Here is a 16,618-nt window from a genome sequence, read left to right on the forward strand (position 1 = left end):
GAGACCCTCGATTAGGACCAATGAACGATCAGGATCATAGTCTGTCTTTGTCAGATCCTGATCGTTCATTGGTCCTCTCTCATTTTCTAACAAATTTTCTACAAAATTTAGCATCGTGTCATACAGCCTTTATGAATACGAAAAGTCTATCATATCTGGCGATTTGACTTAAGTTTTTGAGATAAAGGCAATCCTTTTATGATGAAAATAGAATAAAATAAAAATATTGGATATGTTATTTTCCAATGGCAGCAGCGATATAAACAATACTTTAATAAATAGAATTAATCGTATGAAACAAAAATACGCGAAAATAAATTAAGAAAAAAATATTTACTGCGATCAACATCATTATGGGCATAAAATTAGTCCAAGTTATCGGGACTATAGGTCTTCTAAACCAGAGCTGAGAGATCCGCACATTTCCTCTCTAATGAGCGTAAATCGTTTTAGTTGGCTCTTAGCTAAATTGTATCTAAATGACAATTCTACTGTGCCAAAAAAAGGGCGAACCGAACTTCGACAAATTATATAAAATCAAGCCGTATTTGAATAAACTTGGGGATAAATTTCAAGAATTTTATAACCCGACAAAGGAACAAGCCGTGAAAGCATGGTGAAATATAAAGGTCGAGTTACATTCAAGGAATATATGCCCCAAAAACCCGTGAAAAGAGGTTACAAAATTTGGGTCAGAGCAGATTTATTCGGGTATTTGATGGATTTTCAAATTTATACTGGAAAAGAGAGTAACCAGGCAGAGCAAGGTTTAGGTGAAACAGTTGTTCAGAACGACAATGTCAAATTGCAGCGAGGATCGAAGGTTTTCAAATCCTAAGTACTAAATTGCAGCGCGCGGTTAGTTTGGGTCTTAATTACCTGATGTAAACTGCAGTGCTTATAATCTTAATAAGGGGTCGGCTTATCATCTAGAAATTTTCAGGTAGCACTGCACTTCTCAGTATCTGTAGTTACAGATGTTTACTTAAATTATTAAGGGTTAAAGGGGGAGTGGAATGGAGGCAAAAGAGAATTTTCTTACTTCAGTTTCAATTATTGAGTTGTACCTAAACTGTGAGGTTAACATGTCTACCGAAATTAAAAATGAACGGGCCAAAATTTTGATTCTATTTGAAAACCACAAATTCTATAAAAAAGAAGCTTTAAAAAGTGGGGAAATAAAGTGGTGTTGTACTGTTAGGACTTGTACGGCAAAACTGTATACTGTTGGTGAAAAAAAAGAACGTATAATTTCATGAAAATTTATGGACCACAATCACCAATAAACGAGCAAAAACTTCAAAGACAATTTATTAGTGTGACGGCGAAACGAAAGGCAACCGATGACATTTCAAGCAGACCTTCCAAGATATGTCGCGATGTCATCAAAGAAAATCCCCAAAGCCACTTGAATATCATTGATTTAAGGTAAAACACTTTTCCATATTCACTACAGAGGAATTTTTTTTTTTTATTATAGATGCATCAAAAGGAACATATAATGCAAGAAGAAGTCGATATCCTTCATTACCCAGATGTATCGACGATGTACTATTGCGAGCAAAAAAAGTGGGACATCAAACTTCTGTCAGTTTTGAAAAATTCGATGTAGTTCAAGCTTTATTGTTATTTTGCCTTTGATTATTGTCATGTCAAATCGAATGACAACCCGGCCGATATTGTCTCGCGCGGTATGCTTCCGCGGCAATTAAGGCAATCAGAACTGTGGTGACATGGGCCACAATGGTTAAAATCCGATGCGAGCAAGTGGCCATCAAGTTGGCAAAACCCTCATAGTAAGGAAGATCATTTGTTTCCCGAAAGAAAACTTAGTAAACCGGTTAACATAATAAACACAGAGCCCGAGTTGCCGGTGCTGCAAAAGTTTTCGTCGGTAAAAAAATTATGTAGAGTAATCGCGTATGTTTTACGATTTGTAAATAATTTAAAAAATAAAACAAAAAATCAAAAGGCACTGTCCGTCGAAGAGCTCGAACATGCCCGTCTAGTTGTTCTCAAATACATTCAATCTAGAGAATTCGCAGACGAAATTCGGTGCATACAAAAATCCAAGAGACTCAAATGCCAACGGTTAGCTAAATTAGACCCATTCATTGACGAAAATGGGCTACTTAGGGTAGGTGGGCGATTAAAACACTCACTCTTAGCTTACGAGAGCAAGTTTCCAATTTTGCTACCGGAAAAACATCATGTAACCAAGTGGATCATCCGAGAAACCCACGAAGATGAACTACACGCTGGCAACGAAGCCACTCTAGCTGCCGTGCGTCAAAGATACTGCCCAATATCGGGAAGAAATATTGTTCGCAAAATCACACATTCATGCGTAAAGTGTAATCGCGCAAATCCAAAGCCAATATCCCAAAAAATGGGTGATTTACCGAAAGAGCGACTGCAGCCCTCGCGGCCATTTTCCACCTCCGGGGTAGATTATGCAGGGCCGTATTTAATAAAGTCAAGCAAATTGCGCAACGCGAAAAAGGTCAAGTCCTACATCGCGCTCTTTGTCTGCTTCTCAACAAAAGCGGTCCACCTAGAGTTAGTTAGTCGGTGACTTGACCACTGAAAGCTTTTTAGCGGCGTTTAAACGGTTTACGTCGCGCAGAGGTCATGTTAGCGAAATATTTTCTGACAACGGTACCAATTTTATTGGAGCCGACCGCGAATTTTTGAGATCCGAGAAATTCAAACAAAAAATTTCGAACGAATTTCTGAACACCTGTACTAAGTTTAACTTTATACCGGCAAGATCTCCGCATTTTGGGGGACTTTGGGAGCGATGTGTTCAAAGCGTCAAGCATCACATGCGTAGGATACTCGTCGACGCCTCAATTACTTATGAAGAATTTTATACTTTGCTTACGCGAATAGAAGCTTGTTTAAATTCGCGTCCCTTGATCCCACTATCCCAAGATCCCAACGACCTGGTCATTTTTTAATCGGAGCACCACTCACGGCTCCCTACGAAAGCGAAGTAACGGATCGCAACACCAACGCCCTCACGAGGTGGCAACGGATCACCCAACTCCAGCAGCACTTCTGGAAAAGGTGGCAAAAAGAGTATCTGTCGCAGTTTCAGACCCGTCCCAGAGGCCAACAACATCAACATCCGAACGTCGACGTAGGGGCCTTGGTGGTCTTAATAGAAGACAACCTGCCACCACTTCAATGGAGACTCGGACGCGTAGTACACGTGCACCCAGGAAGTGACGGTGTTGTGCGGGTTGTTTCCGTGAAAACGGTTAGTGGCACGTATAAACGTGCAGTGAAAAAACTGTGTATTATTCCAACCGAAACGGTTTAAAATAATTTTTCGTTTCAAATCATTTTTTTCTTTTTTATTTTTCCTTGTTTTTTCATGCTTTGTGTAATTTGTATAAGTATTTATTTTTTCTATTCTTTTTTACGTATATATTTTTTTTCTTTTGTAAATGTTGAAGTCATAAACTTCAAGGGGGGCGGCATGTTCAGGCCGTTAGCGCTACCACTGGTGGGGGTTGCCCCCTAACGCAAACCCTTGTTAGATTTGTACGCACTTGCAACTGAAGAATAAAACGAGAAGCATCATCTCAATAAGTCTTTCTTTTTACTTCACCAATTTTAAAAGCGCCAAACGATATCGCAATTGGTCCTTCGAGAAAACGCGAACAGCCACCAAGTTCGAAATCGCATCAAGGACTTCTTAAACGTAGATCGGATACTGAAATAAGCTGTATATACATATTGTCCGAGGTCACGCGGAGTACGATCGAGGGTACAGACACGTAGTCAAAATACAGATGACAGGCGGATACCGACCCCCGACACCGGGGCTGAATCAACGACCGAAATCAAGCTTACTCAAAGCGGTAGTAACCAAGGAAAACGCAGCAAGGGTAAACCAAAACCCAACCCTGGAAATTATAAGGCGACGACTAAAGCACCACTATGTCTACCGACACCTAAGTACCTCTCAAAAACCAGCTCTGAGGTAACTAATGATCCTCTATACCAAGAGGCTTACTTTCCTGGTCCATCAGAAGAGTTATTTCCGGAACCAGATAGACATGAGATTCACACAGTCTTTCCAGCATTACCTGTGTTAATTGAGGAGAGTTTTAAGCGAGCAAGAGCGACAAAGGTGGGCTTTTCAAAGCGAGTACCAGAGAGTGCATATGCGCTTTATATAGCAACTCACGCCTGGGCGTGAGTCTTAAAAATTCAGGAACAAAATGGATACTACGTAAGCTATGATGAACGTAGGTTGATTCAGGCAGTGGAAGATGGAGGTTACAAACTTCCAAAGACAATTGCCAATTGGCCGGTTTTGGCAATACAACATGACCTTCAGGACGTGAATTGTTTTTCCGTCTGCTCGACCACTCATATCATGTGAGCGTACAACCTGTACGAAGTGTAGGTTGGTTTGGTCGTGTGACCACTGACACACATTACTTATATCGTGAGTATCCTTGTCTTGCGGTATATGTCTAGCGGGTAATGATGGACCTAAATTTTAACCATCGTGAGCGCGAACGACGCGCGCATGCCGCATGGGAAGCGGATGAAGATGCTCTGAATGACGAAGAACCAGAGATAGATCCGGAAATCTGGAATCTACCTGATGATATGCCCCCAGTTGAAGAGAATGCTAGAAGACCTACGGAAAATCTCCTAGGATGAAAGCGGAGCCAGGCGCTATCTAGAATACAGGAAGACTTTCTCCGCTTAGGTGGTGTAACCGTACATGCTGGTTTCGCGACAGTAATTCCCACCATACCGTTCTCTCCCGGTTTTATGCATGCGGTAAGCAGAGTTAGTGGAAGTGGAGAGCTTCACACTAGAAGTGACGACAACAGTTCGTGGCGGCTCCCAGGGTCAAATCTTAGCCACGAAATTCGATTCTCAAGATCGGGTTTTGGAAATACTCCAGCTTGTTAGGAATACGTCACTTCTTAAAATTGCTGGTTCAATATCTTACACTGCAGGCCCTTTCACCTATCGGATATGGCACGAGGTGGAAGCTGGTGGCCATCAATGGTCGGTATACGATTTCGACAGATTTAATGAAGTGCCTCTCGCTTGGATAGACACGATAAACACCTATCGTGATAATGAATATGACGAATTGCATACCATTCGCTTCCAAACACGTCGCTACCAAGTTCGAAATCGCATCAAGGACTTCTTAAACGTAGATCGGATACTGAAATAAGCTGTATATACATATTGTCCGAGGCCACGCGGAGTACGATCGAGGGTACAGACACGTAGTCTTAGTTTAAATTTTGTTGCTGGTTAAGGCGTTACTTCCCCCGAAGCTGTGTTAGTAGGGAAATAAAAAAAATAAAATTAAAAAAAAACACAAAACGTCTTGTTATGTGTGAGGTTATTTGATGAAAAAAATATTTACAACGGAGACATTAATGTTATTATGCAAGTTCTTATTTGAACTACAGCTTCAAATATGTACTGCTAGGAAATTTTCAGACCGATCCTTTGGAAGGGAGGTTTGGTCAATACAGACAAATGTGCGGTGCATCGTATCATGTTTCCGTTTCGCAAGTGTTGTAATCCGAAAAGAAGATAAAAGTTTTGGATTTCTTGAAAGTGAAGTCTGCCGTTAACGGAGAATTTGAAATCAGGAGTTTATTTTGAAATTTAAATGAAGTCGATTTTAACGACAGTACTGATCATTTCATAAACGAAGAGCTAGACAGGCACATTGATGTGATAAATATATCAAACGACGAATACACGATCCTCATTTATATCGGAGGTTACATAGCAAATTCTTTAAAATCCAAGATGTGCAAAAACTGTGCTGAATCCTTAACTCTTGACAAAGAACTCCAAATAGAAAGTAAAAAGGAAGCTTTGCTATATTTAGATGATTTAGACAGAGGTGCATTAAAAGTACCAACAGATTTTCTAGTCGAGATTTTAGTTAGAATGTTTAAGATATTTCAAGTACTAATTAGCGCTATCTACGAAGATATTTTTCTAGCCGCTTCTAGCCAGAAAGATACATTGCGCAAGTTAAGTGTAGAAAATTGAGATGAAATTTATTTGGAATGTAACTGCCCCAATTCTAAGCAAATTAAAGCAAAATGTGTATCTAAATTTTCATATATAAATAGTGATCTTCAATCACAATCTAATAAACGTAAACTAAACACGTATGCGTCAAAATAATATAGTTTCTTTTGTATTCTGACTATTACCTTCTAGACTCAATAAATGTATTGTTATTAGTTACTACTGTTTTACTTAGTTACACCCTTCTTTAATTCGTACAAATGATCTCTAAATTAAGGTTTTACAGTATTTTACTTATCTGAGATAAAAATACCGTGTGTAAGGCACATTTTCTTCCTTACGAATTTTACTCTAACTCAATCACAAATATTTCAAATTAAATAATAAAAATTACGTTACACGGTTTTCCCGTATATCCACACGCTGGAACAGTTCACTTCTAGGCCTCCAATCCCCACCACTCGATTCGCATGTATCCAGCCACGGCGAACTCTATTTACCAGGCGAGAATACGCGCTATTAGTGAGGTTATGTATTGAGGTAGGTTAGTTTTGTTTGCTTCCATGCTTATATCCACCATCACGTGCGAAAAACGAAAATAGCGTTATATTTTTATATATCAGATTTTTTGAGGACTTTTTCGGTTGTGGACGACGTACGGATTTATAATTTTGGAAGAGATTGAGCTGAACAGTTACAAATAGTAAGTATAATATAATAATTTAAGCGCAACCGATTTAACCTCAATTTAGTTAATGATTTTAATTGATTTATGTTCACGTTTCAAATTTAAATATGATATAAATGATATTATAAATTACATTTTACAGTGTCAGAAAAGCATGTTATCAAGTTTTACCACATTGCTCAATTTTTTGGGCAAGATATGAATTACCTGTCTCGGGGGGAAAATGCCTACACAAGTGGGCACGTGCAGAGCGTTACATTTGATGGCAATGTGGAGCCTGTACTACTGAAAGGAGTTGTGCAAGCCAGCATGAAGAAGAGGGCATATAATGTTGAGGTAAGATATTTTATTAAGTTAGTTTTTCGTCAGTTACAATTTTTCTGTGCTCAACAATAGGTAGCTTACAACCCCAGAGAAGGTGTTAAAAAGGCCTATTGCACCTGTCCACGAGGTGAAGTAACCTGCCATCATATAGCTGCACTGCTGTATCATGGACATTACAACATAAGTGCTACGGATACTGCATGTCAGTGGAAAATTGTACAGACTCCACCTGAAACAGCACCATCTGTGAAACTCAGTGACCTTTTCACAAGAAAAAATCAAAATTATCGGGCCACTAAACGGGATCTGAGTGCTTCAGAAATTACAACTTTTGCACAAGCTTTGGGTCCCAGCAATGTTGTAGGTTTTTCTTGGTTGTTAAGGGCTGAACCCACTGTAGACGCTGCTACACGAATACCAAACCTCGAAGATATAATTTTCAGCGAGGAATATTTGGCTGCAATGGATAAACAAATATTTATCCTAGAACGGAGCCAGGTATCAAAAGAGACCATTTTGGAAATTGAGAAGCTGACAAGGGGGCAACATTTAAATTCCAATTGGCATCTAGCAAGAAAGCATAGGTTGACAGCTAGCAAATTTGGACTAGTTTTAAGTGCCTGTCGGCGGAATAGATATCCTCCTTCCTTGCTAAAAAACCTTGCTGTAACCTGGAAGGTTACAGTTTGGATCGTGTAGCAGCAGTACGGTGCACAGTGGGACCAATGACTATAAAACGTGGACAAAATGCAAAATTTTAGTGTCTTAGTTTTCGGCTTAAATCATGAATAATGCGTAGAGAAATGTTTCAGCTTTCTGAGAAATAAAAATAGGGTCTGACAAACCGTTAAATGGGCAAGTTACAGGTAGTCAAACTTTCGTATTTGTCGCTTTCGGTTGTATGTGCTTATGTTCTTTCGCTGCGTTATAAGTGTTGATACGACGTCTTTGGTTATTTTATTTGGTTATAACACTATGGATATAGTAAATCAAGGTTAGTACTTGTTATTATGATAGTGCTTTAGTATATATTTTGCATGCATATATGAAATTTTGCAGAATTTGCAACTGTACCGTAAAAAAATTAAAACGGTAAAATTGTAGTTGGGCTACAAAATTTTCCCAGCAACGCTCAGTTGAAAGTCTTTGTGTAAAATACTTGTTAGACTATACTTATTATTGTCTAAAAAAATTGGCTGCTACTAGTTGCTACTTTAAAAGTTCTTACCACAAATGTTCAGACGTGACGTGGCATATCACACTGATATCGCGTCTTTTTCTTGCAATGTTATGGCAGTGCCTCAGTTTTTAATGTAAATGGCCGACCATCAAATTGATTATTTTTATTCAACAGGGGTTTCTCTTCGAAAATCTAGAAGAGACATTTTTCATATATGGCTTGAGAAGAAAGGTCAGAACAATAACATAAAGCGACAACATGTAATAGACAGTATTACTAGTAATTTGGAGGATAATGTTGCTCATGAAATTAAGAAGGATATTAGTCGGTGCTGCAGTGAAATTGCAAAACGGTGGCAAAATTGCTGCAGAATAGAAAGCAAATTTTTGACAAAGAATTCCGACTGGCTTGATCAACGTCTGCTGGAATTACCAGCTAAAACTGAATCAACACAATAGCGGATGAACGCGACCTACCATCAACAAGTAGTGGTCGACCTGCTGGTGTATTTCATGAATGTGGTGAGCGATCAAAACGGCGGAAAACAAGGGACCTTCGTGACCATTACAGTGCTGATGAACTGGCATATGCAGCTCAAATGAGCCTGCGATCTGCTGGACACAAAGATGCTGCTAAATTACTTTATGAAGCAGTTGAGACCACACCAACCAGACCTTCAAGAATGAGAGAAGCATGGACCAAAAGTAACGAAGATCAAATTAAACCATACACATCGGAAAGCATTAGCCTTATTCATAGATACCAGATTGACAAAAAGTCAGTACGTCAAAATTAGAGTTCAAGCGAAGGCAAGAAAAGCGAATATCTATCCCAGTTATCATAAAATTCAAGCTGCGAAAAAGGCTTGCTACCCACTTGACGAAACGATTACCATAACTGAAGGTTTAATGGAAGTGCAATTACAAGCTCTTTTAGACTTAACTGTCAGAAGAATTGCTTTATCGCAAGAAGACGTGTTTGCAGCCGTGTCTCATAATAATTTGCAAGAGCTTGTGCTTGTTTCAAAGTGGGGCTGTGACGGAAGTACGGGACACAGTGAATATAAGCAAAACTCAAGGGAAAATTTGCGTGACAGTGACATGTTTATAAGTTCGTTTGTACCGCTTCAATTATATTCAAGTTCGGCACCAAATAAAGTTATTTTGTGGCAAAATCCGCGGCCTTCTTCGGTCAGATATTGTAGGCCTATTCGCTTGCAATTTAAAACAACCGAAATTTCAAAACACGAAATAGATTATATTGAAAAGCAAATTAGTGATCTAAAGAAAACCCAAGTTCGTGTCGCAAACAAAACGTTTTTTGTAACACACCAAATGGCACTTACAATGTTAGATGGTAAGATTTGTAATGCCATAACTGATACAACATCTGCACAGAAATGCAGCAATGCAACTCCTACCCAAATGAACAATGTGGCGGGAGTAACCGCAAGAGAAGTCGATGAAACCGCATATCGTTTTGGTTTGTCGCCATTGCACGCCTGGATAAGGTTTTTTGAGTGTATTATTCATATTTCTTACCGTTTAGATTTTAAAAAGTGGCAAGTTAGACAACCTGAAGAGAGGGAATTATTTGCAAATAGAAAAAAGAGAGTGCAAGAAGATTTTAAAACTCAGTTAGGATTATTGGTTGACCACGTAAAGCCTGGAGGTAGTGGTACTTCAAACGATGGTAACACTGCTCGACGTTTTTTTAGGAATCTTGAAATATCAGCAAACATTACCGGTATCGACAAAGGGCTTATTAAAAACTGTTCCGTGATACTTGAAGCTATTTCTTCCGGCTTCCAATTAAATGTACAAGCTTTTCAAAATTATGCTTTGGAAACAGCCCAACTTTATGTACAGCTTTATCCGTGGTACTACATGCCTGCTTCAATGCACAAAATTCTTATTCATGGTGCAGAAATCATTGAGCATGCTTTACTTCCAATGGGACAGCTTTCTGAAGAAGCACAAGAAACCAGAAATAAGGATTTGAAACTTTATAGAAGAAGTCACACAAGAAAAGTATCAAGAGAAACCACGAACCAGGACTTACTCAATCTATTGCTTGTTTCATCGGATCCTTATGTAACTTCACTCAGAAAGTTGCCTCAAAAATTAAGGAAAAGTCTTTCTGCGGAAGTTCTACAGCTTTTATCTCCCCCAAGTGAAGAAGAGCAAAATTTAACGGCCATCATATCAGACGATATCTCGGAAGAATCTAGTGAAACACACTCCGATAGCAGTAGTGACTGAAAAATAATTTATTTTTCTATTTTTCTGTAACCACTTTTCTATATAAAACTAATTAAGAAGTCGTTAAGCAAAGCTTTTGTATAATTTAAAATCTTAAAGCAGTGTTTTTATAGCAATACAAATTCTAAATAGTTTTGTCCACATTTCATACATGGTCATTTGGCGTACTACTTCATTAAATAACCATCCTGCAGTTATTTTTTTTTTTATTTACTATACATAGTCTATGGCTTATTCTGAATATAGTTAGTTGAGTTAAAAAAAACTCATTATCTTGATAACTTTACCAGAAAACCACCCCTTAGGACACACCCTCGGGTCTCAAATTTGTTTCTTTATTTTCATGGTATTAGAGATGTTTGTGAACATAGTGACTGTGAAAGAAAAATGTAGTAACGTTTTTATGAACAGAAACACCCCTTAAAATCACCCCTGTCCACTTTATATTGTTTTCATTAATGTTTCCGTATTATTTGGGCCAATTCTAACTCATTATAATTAAAATTGTATTTTTTGCCCCGATTTAAAAAAAAAACACCCCTCTAAAAACCACCCCTATCTATTTTGAATTTTTTCATTATTTTTCCCATGTTACTTACGCCTATTATATGCCATTAAAATCATAATCATAATTTTGTCCACATTTTATAGTCGTTTGGCCCACTGTGCGGTGGGGTAAACAGCACGAAGAAAGAGCATTGGGGGAATTTAAGGCAGCGACAGGACTTTCTTTTGAGCCATCCGGCTTATGGTTGCATCCATGGGGCTTATTAGGGGCCAGCCCAGATGGGGTCGGCGAGGATTTTGTGATTGAGGTCAAATGTCCATACAAATTCAGAAATGCAGCAAGCTTGAAAGATGTGGTGGACAAGAATTACTGCTTTTGGTATGAAGGCGATGTGACAGTAGTAAACACAAATCACCAGTATTACCACCAAGTTCAAGGGCAGCTGCATTTATTAGATAAAGCAGTGTGTTACATGGTGATATGGACCCCACAATATACGCAGATTTTCACCATCAATAAAGATGAAGATTGGGCAGAAAATTTAAATACATTAATAGAATTTTATATAAAAAAATATGTAACACACATAATGAAATAAATCCAATTTATTATACATCGTACCTATTTTAATACCTCAGATCCATGATCAAAAAATTACATTATATTTGGTTGAAAATAAATTAAGTGAAATAATTACTCTGCGTCATCTAGGAATAGATGCTCCACTTCCTTTATCAAAGGATATTGCAGATTTGTCAAAGCTGCAACACCTTTGAATATTATGTCACCAAATGGACACAGCGTTTCTGGCAGATTGCTCAATATGCGAAACGATTTTATTCTGCAAATCGCTCGTTCCACGTGAATTCTTGCACGTGCTATAGATTGTGTTTGCCTCACTTGTGCTGCGTGAATTATGGAGTTCTTAGGAAGGGTGGAATATTAAGATTAACCCCGGGCGGTAAGATGTCCTGTATTAGGAAACCCTTATCTGCTAAAATTAGGTCTCCTGTTTGCAATTTGTCCAGTACTCCACAATCCTGAACAATTTTTTTGTCTGACGTTGCTCCCGCATATAAATCGCTGACATATGTGACCACTCCATTGGGTGCAAGCCCTACTAAACCTTTGAAGGTATGGTGATGTTTATATGCACTGTATGTTTGTTTCTGTACAGCCATAGATTTTCTCGATACTACAGTAAAAATTTCTGTACAATCCAACACCAGTCTACACTCTGTGAATGAGCTGAAACAGTTAGGCAAACACATTTTGTTTTTGCTTCGCGATGGAATATCGGACATTAACTGTTCAAACAAAATCTCATGAATAGCATAAATGTACGTTAAAATCGTATCAATCAAAACATGTTTTCAATTTTACACCAAAGTGCGAAAGATGATGCCACTCTATGTTTTCCAACTCTTGAACATCCAGTTTTTTATATGTCTGACACAGTTCATATAATAAAGTGCGTTCGAAGCAACTGGATTAATGCAAAAGATACTGAGAAAACATTGATAACACCTATATTTGGTAATTATTTTGAAACGATTGATACAAACAAGGAAAATGTTGCCAAAGTCAAATTTACAGATTTGAGAACAATATATAAAAATGAATCTAGTTTTTTGCTCAAAAAGGCATTTCGATTAAATCACAAGACTGTATATCCTAGTAGTTTCACAAAAGGTGATTTTAGCGTTAAATGTTTTTCATGAGAGTACTTATGCCGCATTACTGTCACATGGATTTGAAAAAACTGCAGAATTTGTAAATATTATCTGGAAGTGGTGGTCGATTGTAAATATTCAAAACTGTTTGTTTGGACAAAAAAAAAGGAACCATCTTAGTGAACCATTTACAACAGTAAATGACCAACGATTCGATTTTTTGTCAAACCTTGTTTCGTGGATTGACAACTGGCAAAAACTTTCACATAAATTTAAGGGGCATATATTAAGTCCAGATACCAGTAAAGCCCTTATTCAAAGCACAAACGCTTTAAGTTGTATTATTAGATATTGTTTGGAGACAATAAAAGTACCATATGTCTTACCGGGAAAGTTTCAGACTGATAAGTTAGAAAAACGATTTAGTATGTATCGACAGTTTAATGGAGGCAATTATAATGTAAGCGTTACACAAGTAATGGAAACTGAAAAAAAACTCAGAATAAAAAGTGTGCTAGGCATTAAATCCGCCAGATATGGAATGGTTCCTTTGGATGTTAGTAATTTAGAAGTATCTAATGATGAACCAGATAAGGACACGCAATTTAGCATTGAATACATTCAACGGTTATATGAACCCATTTGCGAAAAAGAACAAACAGAAGACCTTCCTCCTGTTGATATGGATGCTTTAATATATGTAAGTGGATATGCTTCATTTAAACTGCAAACTAAAGTTGCTTGCAAAAATTGTGTTGAATTATTTTTGGGAATTTGACAGCACATATGTGCAAATTATCAACCGAGGCGGTCTAACTGTTCCCTCAAATTTGGTGTTAGGTATTGGAAAACACTCTTTAAATATTATGTAACTCCTAGTTTCCTCAAATTTTGAAAACAGTTTTATAATGCAAGAAATAAATCATTTTAAAATTTTGAAAACACTAATCCAGAAAAGAATTAATTAATGATGACGAAGAATTGAAATTAGCATTTTCTGTATCTTGTGTCTGTAACAACACGTTTAATATTGTGCAACAAGTTATCAGCATAATGTGCAATATCTTATTATCCAATTATAAAAAAATTAGAAATAATCGATCAGCAGCGCAAAAAATGGGTGCTGATAACTGTAAAAGAAAACTACAGACTTTAAAATAGATTTATTTATGAATTTAAATTGTATGCACATATTATATATTTTTTTCTTATTCTGTCTGAATCACATTATTTTTTAATATATGGTTACTAGTTTCCTCTTAATATGTCTTGTTTTGTTTTAAATTAATCCATTTTTTACTTTGGTACATACCTACTGTAGGTGGGATATTCGGAACTCAGAATAACCTGTTAGACTTCTTGTAACAACCATTATTTTTTGAAAAATGCTATAATAATTACTTCTTCATTTACTCTAATTTTTGATCAATCGTACAAAGTTTTTAAAGTTCTAAAACATCAGAAAATAGCAAAATCTGGGAAATTTGCGCGCCAACCTATGTTAAAGTCGGACGGCTGACGTCACGCGGACCTTGCGAAGTGGGGGTTACACTCTCGCCTGGTAAATAGAGTTCGCCGTGATCCAGCCCGTTCTCTCGGTAGCCCAGGTAAAACCAATAAAAAGGGGAATCAAGTGTGGGGAAAGGCTTGTGCCAATGCCGGGTATATGATAAAATTTAATGTTTACCAGAAAAAATCTGAAAATCCTGACAATCTTTCATTAGGGGAAAAAGTTGTCGTGAATTTATCCGCACCTCTAACAGAACATGGGTACTATTTATATTTTGATAACTTTTTCTCCTCGTTTCCAATTATGCAGAGGTTATTGGACAACAATATATTTCGTTGCGGAACATTTCGTACCAATAGGAAACATTTTCCACATGACAAATTGTGTCCAAACAAAACTTTGTCATCAGGACAATTTGATTTTGCCTCATCAGGAGACATCACAGGATACAAATGGAAAGACAGAAGTACCAAACCCGTTGTAGTGGCCAGTAATATGCATGATCCTTCTGACGTAATAAGAAAGGAGAGAAGGAAGATGTAATATGCCCCCGGGCTATAAGGGGCTATAAGTTGCACATGGGGGACATCGATCATTTCGATCAATTGCATTCGACTTATAATATTTCATGGAAGTCGCGCAGATGGTGGATGAAATTATTTTATTATTCCTCGATGCAGCAGTGATTAATTCGTATATTCTACAGTATGTCCCCGGATTGAGTTTCCAAGAGGGAAAAAAATTATTTTTGATTTTACACAAAAACTTCAGAGGAATAAGATTTTTGCACAATTCGCAACACTTATAGAGAATTTTCTTCTGAATATCCGCACATTAAAAAAAGAACAAAAAAAATTATTTTCGACTGTAATTACACAAGAGGTTTCATTTAGTCGGAAAAATATTTTTTGCAACGAAAACGTATTGCTTAGCAATTAGACGAGAAAAATTTTTCGAGTCTAATTGTCAAGCAATTAGTTTGAGTTGCAAATAAATATTTTTCCTGACTAAATGAAACCTCGAGTGTAATTCGGCGAGACAATTTAATGAATGAACAATGCAAATTTAATTTTTTTATTTGGTATTAAAGGTATTAGATGCCTAGCAACTAAAGATATAAGTTACCTGAGTGTTTTTACCGGATAAAAGTTAGGGCAAACTTTTATCCGCTGTCAAAGTGACAAAATCACAGCGCCTTATGAGATTTTTTATACACGAATTAAATTGTCATTGAAAAAACATTTAAATCAAAAATCAAGTAATCAAATTTGTAAACAATACAAAATTTATTCTAGTTGGTCAAAATTGGCTCAATGTTGTTGCAGACACTGTAGACACCTTCTAAAAATGCCCATCTATGCATTCAGTAAAAAATTTGGAGGTATTTCCAGACAGATTTGCACTATCCTTTTTCTTAACTCTTTTCGGATACCCGGTGGGATCAAATAAATATTGTCTGGAAAGTTTCGAATGAATATAAAGAAATCCATTGGATTCAAATCTGAGGATCTAGCGGGCGATTAAATAGGTCCACCAGTATCCATTAATCGATCACCAAAATGATTTAACTGATTTAAAAATACAACATTCATGCGTGCATCATGTGGTTTACCCAGGCCACACAACACTGTGCAAATAAGGGGCGGAAGCTCGGCTCTTAGAAGTGGAAAGTACGTTACTTGAAAAGATCGCCCTTGTCGAAGTTAACTCCTCCAAATGGCTGGGTTTCCTCAAAGATATAGGAACGGTGACAGGTCTGACGCAGGACCAGATTCGTTACCATTGAGGGAAACCAATGTATCAATTGTATCTTGAACGAATGCGCAAGGAGCTGGCTCGAGAAATTGTATTGACCAAGTGCATTATACAAATGTAGAACATTTTCCTAAGAAATGTTGCAATTCTCTTGGGTAGGTAACGGCACTGTAACACAATATTTTTAAAACGGATGACACTTGTGACTGGTTCTGTCTACACACTGTACAATCATGTGCAGGACGTTAGCCCTTACCAATCTCGCCGCGCCATCCTGATCCTCAAGGCAGAGAAACAACATACCGCAAAATCGTTAAAAATACAGGTTTAACAGAGTGTTTTTGAATTACATACATTGCTGAACCTTTTGAAAACCGCCTCACACCATGAAATTTTTAAGACATCTGCAACCAAAAAAAAAAAAAAAAAAACTGATGGCTATAGCTCGTTTCACTCGCGTTTTAAAATGGCCCACGCGTGCCAAAAAAGGCCTAATTTACACACAAACTCGTCAAATAAACTACTATTCCTAAAGACGCCGTTTTTATTCGGATGAATACCTAAAAGTGGTGGAGAAATTTTTTGAGGACATATGAAAAGAATTTTTTTGGAGGCATGGCCTAATTGGAAAAACGTTGGAATGAATGTGTAACCGTGAATGGGACATAATGTTGAAAAAT

At 37.4% G+C, this 16,618-nt stretch overlaps 1 protein-coding gene and 1 long non-coding RNA gene across 3 annotated transcripts in view; one reads left to right on the forward strand and one right to left on the reverse strand.

Moving 5' to 3' along the window:
* Nucleotides 1-16,618, reverse strand: part of LOC138127735 (fatty acyl-CoA reductase wat-like) — a 220,339-nt gene that overhangs the window by 159,749 nt on the left and 43,972 nt on the right. The window lies entirely within an intron of this gene.
* On the forward strand, nt 6,561-7,487 carry LOC138129148 (uncharacterized). The gene is made up of 3 exons (XR_011159115.1): nt 6,561-6,742; nt 6,870-7,063; nt 7,124-7,487. It is a non-coding gene; the product is annotated as an uncharacterized lncRNA (long non-coding RNA).

The sequence above is a fragment of the Tenebrio molitor genome, chromosome 4, assembly GCF_963966145.1.
Source record: "Tenebrio molitor chromosome 4, icTenMoli1.1, whole genome shotgun sequence".
In the NCBI taxonomy this organism is placed as follows: Eukaryota; Metazoa; Arthropoda; class Insecta; order Coleoptera; family Tenebrionidae; genus Tenebrio; species Tenebrio molitor.